We start from the raw sequence: 16,003 nt of genomic DNA on the forward strand, positions 1-16,003 counted from the left end.
CACCAATCACAGCGTGTAACTCAGATGAAACATATGGTTAGGATAAAAACAACATAAACACATAGTACGTGTTCTATGCTTGTCCTAATTCACCGGACGTGCACAAAGCGCTTCCTTAATGGACAGTGTGTGCCCCTTTTTATGCGTCATAGCCTCGGCTGATGAGTGCATTCTTCATTAATCCCATAATTACCCTAACGCTGCAGAGCAGTGTTGTGAACCTTAATAAGATGTTTTTGTATGTTCTCTCACCTTCAACATAATTACGGCGGACCAGTTCCTGCATGCCGAGTGAACACGGACAGCATGTGCATGTGTCATGTCCAATTAAAGTCCCGAAGTGTTGCATCATTTAGGATCCATTCTGTTTAAAATATCCCAAGCGAAAAAATGAAATGTCAAGCTTGATCTAAAACATGCTCATGCTCTCATCAAAGAAAATTTAGAGACGATTTGTCTCAGCCAATATCAAAAGGCCATTCAGTGGCTTCGCCATTACCCATAAGCCCTCTATTGTGGATGAAGACGCTCGCTGTCACAAGACTGCAGTCCACTGGCACCATCCACAGAACCACCATCCTGCTACCAAAGCATCAATGAATGCATCAGATTCATAGATGTAACATAAAACGGCATGACATACCAACTCGTGGCATGTTGGCGAGATTCTCTGAATGTGTGTGTGTGTGTGTGTGTGTGCTCTGATAAAAAGTGAGTCGCAGTATACTTTCACAAAGTACAGGAAGTCTTGACAAAACAACCGCTCAAACTCATCGTTTCTCTGCCTCTGCCGATAAAGCTGTATATATCAGACCTACGACTAACACTGTGGCTTCCAACAAGTGCAAAATATATTCTTTAGCTGCCACTGCTATTCTTTCATTCATCTAAAATTACACCGGGTCATGTAAGGTGCATGAACAGCTATGTAGATTCACCGTCAACCTTGTACACTGAAAGGGTAGGAGCGTGCTCTTGGCTGTTGAACGGTGAGAATCATCGGGGATCTACCTTTGGAGAGGTCAGGACCATGATGCATTGTAAATGTTATGTAAGAGAACAGTTGGAGGCAAATGGTTCAGCGGCTAGTAAGCTATCGTATGAACAGAATCAAACTTTTGGAAACTTGTTAAGTTGAGAGAGAATAATCATTTCTTTGACTTGTACTCGTCATCGTACTCCTAAAACAAGTTCACACGTTCTTTCTTTTGAAATACATGAAAAGTGTTTCTATAAAGGCTCTTTACTTACTGAGACAATTCCTACAGAAGTCTAATTTTGTGAAACGTCTTGATTCAATCTTGATTTTTTTGTAAGAGGAGAGAACAAACAACATTTTTTTACAAGGAGACAAGCATCCCAATCACCCTGGACAAATCCTCCTGCCTCCCCTCCACATAAAGGTCTCTTTATCTGCCCTCTGGAGTGACAAGGCCAATCCAGCATCCCTCTCCTCCATCAGCACTTGTTGTACTCCTGAAAAAGAAAAGCCGCAGTCTTTCATTCGACAAGTTTGGGTCTTCCTCCTCCCCCTCCTCCTCTGATCCCCCTTCCCATACTCAATTCGGCGGTGACAATCCGGTCATTATACCATCCTCACCCCGTCTGCGGATCCCCCCCTACCTCACCCCACACTTCTGCGCTGCCCTCCGTCCTCTCCCCTCCCCTTTTGCCGAGCCGCTATGAGCAATATTACTTTGACCCCGGCCCATCAATCTGCTTCAATTGGATAATGATCTGTAATCACTTTCTTTCAGGGGAGTCTATAAAACGAGCCGGGGCCTCAGCACCCCTCCTGAGAGGGCTCCTTCTGTTCCCTCAGCCCCCCCACACATTTGATCCAAGCGTTTCTCCTTTCAGCTTCCAGGCCCCCACTAAATACCCTCGCACATGGGCAGCCGCTGCAGCCGGCCTTGTAAAGGGAGCGGAGGGGGGGGGGGATTGATGGCTCCGCTGTTGATTTTTCATGGCCCCCCGCTCCAATGGAAAGGGGCTAAGAGGGACAAGGTGGAGCCCAGCAGGAGGGAGCGGGGGACACAGGAAGAGGTGAAGGAAGGAGAAGGGGGTGTGCTAAGACCCCCCTCCCCTCACATTAAAGCTGACCCTCCATTAGGTCGTTTTGTACGACAGGCTTGTAATCGATAGAGCCTTATAACTGAACAGGAGGAGCGGCGAGGGGTGGGGTAGGACGGCGTTAGGGTGAGTGTGGGGGCAGCGGGGGCGCGTCAAGGGTGTCAAGGAAAGAGTAAGAGGAGAGGGATAAAGAGAGAGATTAGGATAAGGTTGATGGACAGGGAGAAAGAGGCAATGAATGCATAAGTAAATGAATGGAAGGAGAATTAAGCCGTGAGCCTCACCTCTTCCCACCCTGTCTTAGACTCGGCTAAATTAGGTCTCAAGACAAATATAATCCGAACATGGGAACAAAAATCTAAAATCATAATCCAGCTTGCAGATAAAAATCAAGAGTAAAAACTAATAACAATCCAGCACTGCGTTCCACTTTCTATTTTTCCGCCTTCTTTCCTCCTCGGTTTGTTTGGAGAGGGAAATGACTTAATGTGTGTTACTGTATGAGATCTTAAGTGGTGTTATCACATGTGGAGATAAGATCTGAGAGGGGGGAGAGCCAGCACAAGGGGCCTGTTTTCACAGCATATTGCACATTTCCAAGTCAAAACTGACCTGGCGCGCCACCTCGGTTAACAGTTATCAATTGTTCCGAGGGGCTTCTATTGTGACGGTCGGCGGGGCAAGCTGCGTCTCCCTTCGTGTAAAACACACGTGCATCACAGTTCAGGAGGCGAGTGGAGCAGCTTGACCGCAATTTAAAACGCCATCAGTTCAGGGGGGGCTTTTGTGTAATCTCTTCTGCGCTCTTGAATATACATAAAAAGGCTGTAGAGTTTTTAAGGGCCATACAATAAATTGATGAATGGTTTATTTTCTCTCTGGCTCTATGAAGTGAGGGGCCCGTCTTGTATATCATTATTCCCCCTCCACCCATTCTCTTGCAAGTTTAGGGCTCTTACATGTGGAGCATATGCCTTTTGAAAGGATGGCACCACGCAAGGCAGGCACAGATGGAGTCACCCTCCCCGTCAATGGGCGGACAATGGGAAATGGAAATCAAAGTTAAAGGGGTGCATCCAGCCCCATTTAGCCCACACAAAAGGTGCTTGTAGGAGGCAGGGCATGAGGGACCGAGGGAGGGGAGGGGTGGAGGAACATGTCCCGGGCCACTAGAGTCCATCCTCAGCTGGCCTCTCCATCACCGAGTTGATAGAGACGTGCTGACACGGCGCTAGACACCCCGGCATCGTTACTTTGAAACTCCCTGTCGCACCGCCTGATGAACGGAGCCCGGCGATAATTGAATTCTTGTATTTGTTTTTAACGCCCGGCCACAAAGCACAGTTTGTCACCTAAAATTGCGTCTAACACTTTACAACGTTAAATAAAAATGTAGCAAAGAGTGCCTCAGCTGGCCTTTCTCCATTTCCCGAAGGAGAGGGGAAACGCTGACACGGCGACTTTAGACTGAACACAACTTGAATGCATATAAACTTTAACATTTACAGCAAATGGTTACTTTGGTGCATTTACAAGATATCTTAGAAGAGGGAAGAGGGGAAGAAGCTGATTCAATGACCATTTTTATTCTGGGATTGTCATTGTGACACAAATCAAAGTTTTTTAATACTAATAAATAATGATTTTACACCTTCCTGCAAACAAGAGCACTAAGTGACTGTGTTAATAATATCAGTGTTGTTGATTAAACTACTACAGTGTTGACACCCCGTTTGTTTATCATTCATGATATCCATGACGACCAATTAGTAAATAAAGCAGAGTTAATAGAGGAAGTAAAATAAACCAGAGGAGGAAGTGGTGAGCCGTCCATCCTGTTGTTGTGGTGGAGGCTTGCTTTGAACGCAGCGCTGATGTGACCTATAAAACAGTGTGTGTCGTTTTAAGAGACAGTGATTTCACTCTCATTAAAGATAACTACACTCTACTGTACACAAGAGCACGACACCTCCGCTTCTAATGGTTAAGTTCTCCGCATGGAGGCTCATTTTTCCATATAAGGAGTAGATAAAGCTCAGCAAAGTAATTTTATTTTTTAATTAAAAATAAGTCAATATTCGTTATTTGTTGTTGAACGGAATTACATTTCATGGAGACCAATAATGACTTGATGTCCAAGTTATGACTTTTTTCTCATATTTAACTTTTGCAGTGTCATTAAAGAAATACTACTTTTTTTGAATCATAATAAGAATATTTAATTTAAATTCTGAACGCTGCTCCGTTTTAATATAAAGCACATTTAAATAAATTAAAAGGTGGAATAAAATGTATTCAAAAATATGGCGTTAAAGTAAGTGCAATAAAGACATCAAATAATAATAGGTAAATATATGTAATCAAGTAATTTGTCCAATAAAGATAAAATAAAGAAAAATATAATAAAAAATATGTATAAAAACATGAGAAGTCAACTGTGCACTTTGTACTCCAAGATAACACAAGTATATTACAATATATACAGTGGAGTATTAGTATTAATAAGATTTTAATTCTATATGCACAGTTTAAAACAAATGGGCTACTAATAAAGCCAATAAAGCGTGGGCAAATCAACAAAATGACCACTTAGTTAATAATGAAGATTTGACGCTGCATGATGAAATGTATCCATATGTGAAGTGCTACAGTAAAGTGTTCAGGCTTAATTTCCCCCTCTTCCCATCGTGTGAATGCAACCCTCCATGTGTTGAGTCTTAATGACAATAATCCTTCATCTGATCTGTTTGTGTCTTGCAGGGCTGCTGACAGTGGGGTGTTGGCGTCTGTGAATCCTGAAAGATGGCAGGCCATAATGAACCTCGGTCCGACCTCTGACCTCCTACCCCCGACACCATCACCCGCTGAGGGCTGCCACAGAGGGCCTGTTTGTGTGGTAGGACATTCACACACACACACACACACACACACACACACACACACACACACACACACACACACACACACACACACACACACACACACACACACACACACACACACACACACACACACACACACACATTCACAATGCCCTCCCACGATCACTAACACAAAGGCATTATAGATTTAATTATCCATAATTACAAACAAAATACTGTTGCAAGAGATGATGTCACTTTTATCATGAATCAACATCTCCTACCTGCTTTTGAGTGTCTCCAAAAACTAAAACACATTTGACTGCTGGTTATATCTGTGTGCTGGTTTTAAAATTCAGAGTTTTCCAGAGATGATTCACCTCAGACGGCCTTCTGTTGGCCTTCTGTACTGTAGCGTAGGTAGGGGCTCCACACAGCTGCTGATGTGTAATACCCTCTGACATATCTCTGCTGTCAATCTACCATATCTCTAACGCATGAGTAATTCATGACTGCAAGTGTGAGATCAGCCGTCCATCTTTTCAATACGATATTTGTTTCCACTTTATATCTCCCTTTTTTTGGCAACTGGATATATTTGTAATATAAGTAGCAGAACAAAACTATGCTATGAATACAATTCCAAATATGTACATGGAGAACAAGGAAGTATTGGAATTATTGCAACCCTGGTAAATACTACAAATGTATTTAATCAAAGCAACATTTGTACATTGAACTTAAATCATATTTCATCAGTGCATGGTAAAAATGTTTGAAAGAAAAAGGTTGTTTTTTTATTCACAGTAAACTAAATATAAGGAATTTATTTTTAGATGATTTTGGCAATTTAAAATTAAGGATTTGTTTCTGACATTTTGAGATAATGTTTGCAGAAATGTCTCGCGAAATATGTACAGAAATACACAGAATACATGCAAGCTATTTCTAAGTTTTGATCTTTATTAGCTTGCTAGCTGTGTCTTGAATCACCATAAGCCTGCACTACAAAAGGATGCAGTATTTCTCCCTCATTATTCTTTAGTGTCTCTCACACTGACCACATTCTCTCTGTAGGAAACATCTGCAGCTACACAGGGCTTATTGACAATGCACAATGTATAAATGAGGCCCCGTGTTCACCGTACAGCCAGGGTCCTAAACAAGTGCCCCTCCTTAACCTCACTTCAGCTGCTCTGGATAGAATATGCACCCGATTATAAAAAGGCAGTCCTGTGAAGCAGACTGACCACAGAGCATCTAGAAAGACCTTATAATTGTATGTTGTGTTTACACATGCGTCTGTGTGAGTGCACTCGTGTCTTCCACCTCATTGATCCCAGCAGACATCTCCGGAGCAAGAGTAAACATCCACCGTAAGCCGCTAGACTTCACCCCGTATGGACAGCGTGAAGGATCAGCCTTGGCTGTTAAACGGTCAGCATGTGATTAGTTTAATAGCCTGACAATGATTGCTCCGGCGCCTGGATATAAATTATAAAACATAACGAGACTTTGGTGCTTATTGTAATGGACTTCCTCTGTAAGAGCAACAGATGTAGCCACGAGTAGTGGACACCAACGTTTTCAGTTCAGTTTTGGACCCGGTATTGTCCCAAAATGTAATATCGCTCCTCAAATATTCAAAGATGTTTACCTTTATGTTAGGGACAATATTTCGACATTGAAAATGACTATATATTGCATTTATTGTGCACATATCTTCCACTAGGTTCATATTTTTCTGCGAAATCTGGCATTTTTGTTATGTGACTGTTGAAAAGACCACTTTTTGGCCCAATCTGGTGTGTTTTGTTTGTATCAGGGGAATAACACTAAAACCCTGAGAACACAGAGACAATAATTGACTAATTGATCCAGCTTGTCAAGGATCCAGCCCGCCTCCTCTCCATGAGTATCCAATCAATCCAGGCTCTCGTCCGAAATGGCATGTCCCATAACAAATTACAGCTAATGAAATAACCATCAGAATGTCATTACATTGGCAGGCCCTCAGCATTATTACCCAGCATGGCGGTGTGTGTGTGTGTGTGTGTGTGTGTGTGTGTGTGTGTGTGTGTGGGAGAGAGAGGTGAGTGTTCATAAACAGGCCTGGTCCTGGTCATGCTGTTATTATCTTGCATGCTATTTAACACTCGAGTCGCTCTGTGTGATTGACAGGCCTGATGCAGGATCTCTTTGTCGATCGGGATATGAAAATGGTGATTGAGGTGTTTTATTGGTTTAAAAATGTTGTACATATCTCACATTTTCTAGTCATAATTGGTTCCTAAAACTTGGATCCTTGTCTCCTGGAACTCACACTCACTTAGCTCGTTCCCATTTGTTTGCACCGAAAATCTCATTTAGCTCCGTCGTGTTCCATGTACTGTCGATGTCCCTCCGACAAGAGACCGCCGTGGCAGCCCGCGCTCTCCACGTGAGTCCAGCCATTCTCCTTCCATTCCGAAGCCAAATCCATCGCTTTTTCTCCCAATGCCTTCCTCTTCCATCTCCTCCTCCACCACCTCTACCATTCCAGAGCTGACGGCAGATGGTGTTTTAATAAAGTCCAGTAGGAATAGGACTGTGAGTAAACAATGCAGCACATGCCAACTCAGTAATTGCTGGGCACTATTACAACCCCTGTGTCTGGCAAGGGAGGGAAGGATGAGAGAATACAAAAAGAGGATGAGGACAAATCAGGAATGAGAAAATAAGAGGACGAGGGAAAACCAGAAAAGGAAAGAAGCAAGAGATGGAGGGAAAGAGGGGGTATGGAAGAGGCGGGCAGCATACACACCTAGCAGCTGGAGCCAGAAAAGCGCAGCTGGTGAAGGTGCAGGGAGGCCACAAGGAGGGGGGGAGCCGAGCAGAGCTGGGATGGGCTAGTCAAGGCTGTGCTGGGCTGGTGGAGGCCAGCGGCTGCAGTCCTGGGCCTTAAGCCTCCAGGCTATGGGCTCAGAGCCCAGTCTCTGAATCCCAGGCCCTGCTCTGCGGTCTCCACTGCTGACACAAGGCCAGTGCAGTCCCTTGTCCAACCCAGAGTCAATGGTCAGACACATTCTGGAGGAGTGAACTCAAGCGAGACCAAAGTTAAAGCTCCTGTTCCATGCAGCTCTAATGTCTGTCCAGAATTTAATATGAAAATGATGACTGCAATAAAACCTAAAATGGCACGCTCAGACTTTGAACATCAGCTAAATGGCTTTCCACTGATATATTATAGTCTTTTTACCCAGTTAATGCATCCTAGACCTCCAAAAGCAACCTCCTTACAGCTGTAGATCCAATGCACTCCTATATCCTTATTCCAAATAAAAGGTACTATGTTGCATAAACACAAAATCCTTCCAGGTGCCCGACTTGCTATTTGATCCCTATTCATCGAGCCTTCATCACATACGAAAAAGGTCCTTACAAGTCTGCAGAGAATTTTCCCATGATGCTCCACTATGCCAATCGCCTCCAGCGGTGTCAATCAGAAACCATCTCTCCACAAGTCTGACAGCTCGGCTTCTTTACGTCACACATCTGTTTGGCTCAGGTATGTGAAGCTATAGATTACCAAGAAGTGCAAGCAAAAGCATGGCACCTCAAACAAAGCCCTTAAATTAATCTCAAAGTTGGCATCAGCCTCCCCCCGAACAGAAAAGGTAATAAAACAATAATATTTGACTTTTACACGGGTGAAACTTGATGAAACACCTCCCACAGCTATATAGTTAGTGGTTCTCATCAAAGACAATTAAGGAAAATTACTTTTATTTTAAAGCTGAGGTTAAATGACCAGTCTCCTTAACCTTGAAGTTCACCGTCCGCATGAATATTGAATGATTCTTAACCTTCTGTTCTAATGCTAATTGAAGCGGAGGGGGGATATTACATATTTGTAATTAGGGGCTGTTGGATAGGGCTTAAGCTCTGAGCCTCATTAGCTTAATCATGAGGACTCTATCAATTATGCAGGTGGAGGTATGGTGGTGATTTCAGAAACATTCTGCTGTGTTAGAAAACTTTTCCCCCCCTGGAGCAATTACAATGACGAATTCCTCTTGGACCTTGTCATTAATTCCAATCCCATTGACGGCACCTTTTATCCTGTGCATACGAATATATGGGAAAATAAAAGATTATGTTTGCAGCATCTTACAAGAACTCAGTCGTTATATGAAGCTAATCCATATGGAAGCTAAAACAAACACAGTGCCCGAGGACATCACCCAAATACAACATCAAACGGCGTCTTGACAGGTTACTGATGAGCACAAACAAGACTTCGTGTCGAAACAGAACTTCTCCCTTATGACATCTTGAACCTCTGTCCAACCAAGTCTTCTCACATACTTTCAGGCCTTGAAAAATTTGCCTTTTACCCCTGAAGGCAGAGACACAGAAAGAGTGAACGACAGAGAAATCGGCAGCTCAGAGAGAGTGAAATATGAGCTAAAGCTCGCTAGTTCCTGCAACAAGACGTCTTCACCATAAGGACACTCCCAACGGACCTGCCATATTTGTTTGAGTGGGCATACACAACCACACAGCACTCCTATCCTGTACTCCAAACTTCTGTCAGGCCTTACCTCAGACATCTTCCTTTGCTCCAGTTTGCCAGCAGGTTTGGGTTCACACCATTAATCTTGAGCAAGAAAGCAGGAGAGGAGATGGCGGAAGGGAATTTGCGGGAGGTGGAAGAGGTTGGAAAGTGGGTCAGAGGACTCGGACCGAAGCGAAGGCAGCTGCCCCTTCAGCACCTCGGTGTTCCTCCAGAATCTTCCACATCGCCCTCGCCTCCTCTGTGAGGGGTGTAGGTGACAGTTGGTGAGGGACCTTTGAGAGGTCTGCAGATTGGCTCGGGCTTTACTGTACCAGCCAGGGCCTGCATGCAGAAATGTTTCTAAGAATAGGAACGCTGCTTCGGAGAGCTGTCTTTCGGCAAGAGACGTGAACTGGAGAGGTCGAAACGGTCTCAGTTGTACACTGCTATTCTAAGATACTGTATGTCATGCTTACTTACTGACATACTTGTGCCTTCTTATTCTCAAATGACAAAGCGGAAAATATGCTGTTTTTCCTCTTGCCTTAGACCTGCTTACATAAAAATGGCTGATAGTCTTGGGTTTGATCATTATGATTCAGATAGTTTTAATATTAAACTTGTGAACATGTGGGAAAAGTGTCAAATCTGTAATTTCAGCTTTGAGGGCAGCATTGTAGTATTTTTAAACATGATCCATTTGTATTCCTTATTGACATTTTATGGAGAAAATTGCATTTATTAGTGAAGAGTGACTGTACCCTGATAATCCTACACTTCCTCTTATTCTCCAGAAGAACTCAAATAACACTCCATCTTTCACCACAGAGAAGCGGTGTTTCCACGTCAAGGGGGATGGAAAATATATAGCCATAAATGTGTTAAAATATTGCTTTTACAGCCCATCTATCACAGCACAATTTCATGGGTCGCCTTTTAAAAAAATAATTTCATTCTTTGACCTGTTACGAGTGGAAGCGCCAACATGGGTAGGCTTTGAGTTAAATTGCAATTGTGACTTCATGGATCACATTTTCAATTACCTCCGAAACACCGCGTGGTGAGTGAGAAAGAGGGAGAGAATAAATCATGGAGGCAGCAACAACAACTTTATTTACTGGGACAAGTGGTATGGAAAAGTGAGATTTAATGAGCTATGTTCAACGGCAAGAAGGTAATGGAGTACAAGCAGGAGTCTCCAACAGACAATGACTGGCTGTCGATTGACTGCACACTGTCACGTTGTGCTTGTGTTGAAGGCTTACTTCAGTTCAATAATGCCACAGCAGAAAAACACTTTGTACACATTTAATGCTGGGCTATGATCCTGTTGGAGTTTGGATGAAGCTGCGTACATTGTAGGAACAAAAGAAAGTAGCTTTACAGTGTCTGGATAAACAAACATAGCATACCATCTTTAACTTAGCCCTAAACAGTGAGCTGTAAGGATGTCCCACGTCCCTTCATCTTCATCAAAACATTTGTTTTTGTATGGAAAGAATTGTTTGTGTCTTCCTACTTTGTCTCCAAGCAAGACGATTATACTTTTATTATATCCAGATGCACACAGACCGTTCTTATTTTGTGACTTGGTCAATATTAAGGGAACATACCTTGATTTATTGTGGATAACTGTCAGCGGGGGGCATCTAAGATTAATAGTAAACATTAGAGACAAAGATTGTTTTCTCAAGGATTAAGAGGATGTATAGTTGCACTGTATTGTCATGAGGTAAAGCCACTTAAATTTCAATTATAGAGGCTTTAGTTTGGAAAATGGCCCCATTAAGGCTATGAGTTTTAAGCTTTTCCTCTACAGATATCATATTTGAGATTACCCTCAAGGCATGTCTGTGTAATTAAATGCGAAACAGTGACAATTATTTGGAATATATAAGCTTAAGTAACAAAAACACAACGTTGAAAGCAGACGGAAACATGCAAGATCTGTATTTTATTACCTTACTGACCCAATGACAAATTAGCAGTGAAAAACAAGTTTTATTTTTGTCGAAGTTAAAGGATAAAGAAAGACAAGGATTGCACCAATAAGAGATCAGAGCTGCGTCGTATAATTACAGGACTCAATCGCTGAGGTAAGCCGTAAAGCTGATGTTGACTTACCGCATAACCTTTCAACTGTTCAATTCCCCCTTTGCTTTCGGAAGAGCTGAAAACGTAGCCGCCTTTCTCCTCGGGGTGAACTGTCTTCACAGGCATTAGGGAAGAAAAAGGAAGAAAAGTCGCTCCGTGATAGATATGAGAGCGCATCTAGATCCCTTCATGGCATGTCTACCACATCCTGGGGTGAAGAGGACACAATGAATAATTAAGTGGGAGTGATAGCAACTTATCCACCGAAATAATATTTGACAAAACTTTATTCATGTGTGTTTTTCATCAATTTCAATACAACAGTTTTTATTTGACGTGCAAAGCCTGAAGGGGTTATTTGATTGTATCACTCAAGTGCCATTTAAAATGTCCACACTTTGTAATTTTGCTTTTAACTGCCTTCCTTAACACCTGTGACAAACCATTTGAACTATTAGCGCATTAGTGAATCAAACATTGCTCTTCCAAAGCGTCTCTGTATTTTAAGCATAATGAGTAATAGCGTTGATTTAAATAATTATTACCTAAAATAGAAGCTCAGTGTTTTGGAAACAACTCCTCAGTTGTCCCTAACCGTGTTTTGTCATTGGCTGTTGTCAATGCCAAGCGAGCTACATACGAGCTCAGAGCCTCTGCCATATGGATGTAATTTCACCGGGATGATATTTTTTTCTTTTTACCGCAAATGAAATAGAAGATTGAGCTTTGAGGGTAGAAAATAAACCCAGAACTGATCTGCATTACACCGAAACAAACAAGAGTGAAGTAAGAAAACGAGGTAGACAAAATCTGAATGTAATGGTTGTGGAGCTATACACATTTCCTTTGATTACAAGGTATTAGTGTCATCCATGGGCCCATTGGCAGGAAATGCTGGGCTGTTCACCACATTGGAACAAACACAAACGTCAATGTCTATTAATTCAGTTATAATCATATTTGAATGGATCTCACTGCTCTGCCATATCTGTCTTTCTCCCTGCAGTTTTGACTGAGAGCTCTCAGGGAGTCATCGGGAAACCACACAACTGGATTGTGTTTGTTGAACATATGTGAAGAAGTTGTTTACATTAACAAAATCCGGAATCGATAGGGCTGATAATGACGCGAGATATTAAAATAGCAATTTTAAAACACTGGGAGCAATTTTACGTTAAAGTGTGTTTAATCATCTCAGCCTAAACCAAGTAGCATCCTGCAAAATCTCTTTAATGATTATGGAGATGTTGCTTTGGGGTCCACATATCATGTTCTTGGCTGTATATGTTTGTGTCTTTTCCCTCAATCATGATATGTCTTTGAAGCTAATCAATACAGAGCATACCCTATACCCTGGAAAACCATCAGGAGGCATAAAGAGACATAATGTAAAGATCTGTTCTGAATGTTTGACGGTTGACATGTCACTTTTTTTTACTTAATACACATTTATGTAAGAAGAAAAGCAAAGTTAAACTTTGGTTTTGAATGGACTTGAACAATGGCAATGTTAGCTCCTCAAGCGGTATAGAAAATAAATCTAAAAATAAAAGCTTTATCAATTGAATGTTTTATTTTTTAAGACCATGATAGTGTGGAGCATTTATTATGTGAATTGCATTGCCTTCAGCCAAATATAGAGCACAGTTTTAATACAGTGTAGGTACACTCTACTCAAAATTGCCATAATGCTCAATTAGACTTCAGTCATCACTTCTTTTCCATCTCGTTTTGGTAAAAAAAAGAAGCTTATCCCAGGTCTAAAATGAGCCTAAAATGCTTTTCTGTGAAAGGATCTTGCTAACCCTAACCCTAGCCTTAATGCTTTCTGTAAAAAAAGACTAAATAAATAAACTGCTTGGATTTTAGAGTTAATACAGTTTACAAATGTACATTTTTTTTAAGGTTCAAACTTGTTTTGAACTTGTGGCTCTGTGTTACACCCCCTTACATAACTCAGGCCCACTGTAACCGGTCTGATTGAGATTCAGCAGGTTGTGTGAGGTCCCATTGGATTTTGGCATTAATGTCAACTTTTATCCCAGGATCCTGTGCAGACAGACGAACGAGGACTCATTGAGACATTGTTTCCATGTATTATTAGGAAAAGGCACATGTGTCTTTCGTTACAAAGACAGTCTGTTGCATTGACCTTTGGCTGCCTGATGTTCTGAACCATCATACTCCTCTCTTACATTACACCGGGGACAGCATAAGGAAAAAAAAAACACTTCAGAGCTGAGTGTCAGAGTTGATTCAGGAGGGCCATTTTTCAGCTATGACAAAATACCGCTTTGCAAAATGGAGACCAGGGGTGCAGTCAATAAATGTCCTTCAGCGGTGTTGACAAATCATTTGAGTGGTGGCACGCGATGCCACAGAGGCATTTCTGAAGCAGTGCAGCGTAGCCTCTGTGTAGCCTCCCTCTCCCGTCTATCCTCCCAATTAATCAGACTTATCTTCACTTCCATCACTGCTGTCAGTCACACTGCCTTCACTGCAGTGTGTGTGTGTGTGAGAGTCTGTGTGTGTGGAATGAGAGATATAGAGCATGAGTCTATGAGCTCATGCACATCTGTGTGCAGGGCCAGTGTGGTATGGTGTGTGTGTGTGTGAGTGTGCAGGCAAGCAAAGCGTTAAACATCTGTCTCAGCTCCATCCACACAGACGGACTGAGAAGTGTTTTCTGCTCTTACTAAGACTAAATGTTTAAAACGTTGTCACTCAGTTTCCTTGCAGTCATGCTAAAGGCCCAATGTGTGTGTTATTTTATGACATGTAAACAAACACCAAAAACAAAAGTTATGTAACATTTAGATTTCAATTTCTGTGTCAGTGATTGTAAGCATCGTGCAAAATGAGTGAGATTTAAAAGTAGAGGGTTAAACACAGTGTGTATTAAGTTAGAAAAACATCTCACAGTTCATTGAGGAAATTGAAAAAAGCAGGATTGTAAAATAGTCCTAGTATAACAAATTAATTTCAGGTTATTTTAAATTCTAATAAGGCTTCGTTTTTGGTTGCATTTTGTTCCTATAATGAAAATAAATAACGGATAATTCAAAAATAAAAAAAGGAAATGCCCTCATTTAGAATATCCACCAAACAGGTTTTCTTTGTAGTTAACCTACTTTTATAAAGGTCCAAACAAAACTGTGGATACAATGCTAAACTTTTTCACCTATGCACACCATAAAACAAGCCCCGTCCATGATGTATATCTGGATGTGAAAAGAAGTCATTTTGACATAAAAACCGAGTAAGATAAAGTACAATGAAACTGTCTGATCAGTACAGTTTCAGTACAGACATTTATTCTGCAGAAACCGCCATGGGACACTTCGCTCATTCTGACAGTTTTATGGAATCTTTTATTTTGATAATCCTTGTATTGGTGATACCTGTCAGAGCGCACTGTATAGGAACCAGCGAGCCCCCTCAATCACTCAGCTAAATCTCCCTGTCTACACAACATTGGCCCTGTGATAAGAAGGTGACACTGTCACTCCAGCACACACACACACACACACACACACACACACACACACACACACACACACACACACACACACACACACACACACACACACACACACACACACACACACACACACAGCCTGATCACATAAATACACACGTGCAAACAGCCTCGGAGGCGTGCAGTGTGCATAGGCGTTCAGCATCATGCTAATTTTCATTGTTGTGATAAAAATAAACAGGTCTGGGGAGCCGAATCTGAAGGCCCGAGGGTCACGGCGTGCTCGACTGACAACGGGGGTGGAGGGTGGGGAGGTTGGGTGGGGGGGGAGGGGTGCGGCGGGGGCTCAGACTGAATTACCTTGATCCAGCACGACAGCCTCACATCACTGTCACCAGCCTGTTTGGAAGGGGCTTGATGGGGCTGTGGTGCTAAGTTAGAGTAAGCCGACTGCGATGGATGTGTGTTGACAGTGTACTGTATTCAAGGGCACATTGAAATGAGCGGGGAAATAGGGGGGAAAGTTTGCTAAGCCGTGTGTGCCATAATTATCCCGGGCTGTCCTCGTGCCTCTTATCTGCTGGCTGGTGGTGATTGTCAGATGAGTGAGGAATCGACTGTGACATTATCTCCGTCTCACAATAGCCTCCAAATCTCACAGAAGGTGCTATGTCGGAGCAATTTCTGTAAACTTCCTCTGCATGGGCCTTAATTAGCTTTCTCTAGCTTAATAATCTGATTAAATTATTTTAAATATTTGTATTTTACACGCGTTATCTTTTCAGTTGCATCATCATGCTGACAGGTGTACTTCAAATTCTGAGATAGTACACATACAACCAATATAACATTCCTTTATTTCATGTAATAATCAAAGTATACATTTTTCTTAATAAATTAGTCCCAAATATTCAACATATACATGCTTTTAAATACAAAAAACATCACATTTGAGGCTCT

At 42.1% G+C, this 16,003-nt stretch overlaps 1 long non-coding RNA gene across 1 annotated transcript in view; it reads left to right on the plus strand.

Annotated features, from left to right (window-relative positions):
* LOC134858102 (uncharacterized) overlaps positions 1 to 16,003 on the plus strand; it is a 143,176-nt gene that overhangs the window by 58,259 nt on the left and 68,914 nt on the right. The window contains exon 4 of the long non-coding RNA XR_010164928.1: positions 4,834 to 4,969. This is a non-coding gene — a long non-coding RNA (uncharacterized LOC134858102). The remainder of the gene's footprint in view (positions 1 to 4,833; positions 4,970 to 16,003) is intronic.

This window comes from Eleginops maclovinus, chromosome 21 (assembly GCF_036324505.1).
Source record: "Eleginops maclovinus isolate JMC-PN-2008 ecotype Puerto Natales chromosome 21, JC_Emac_rtc_rv5, whole genome shotgun sequence".
NCBI classification, from domain to species: Eukaryota; Metazoa; Chordata; class Actinopteri; order Perciformes; family Eleginopidae; genus Eleginops; species Eleginops maclovinus.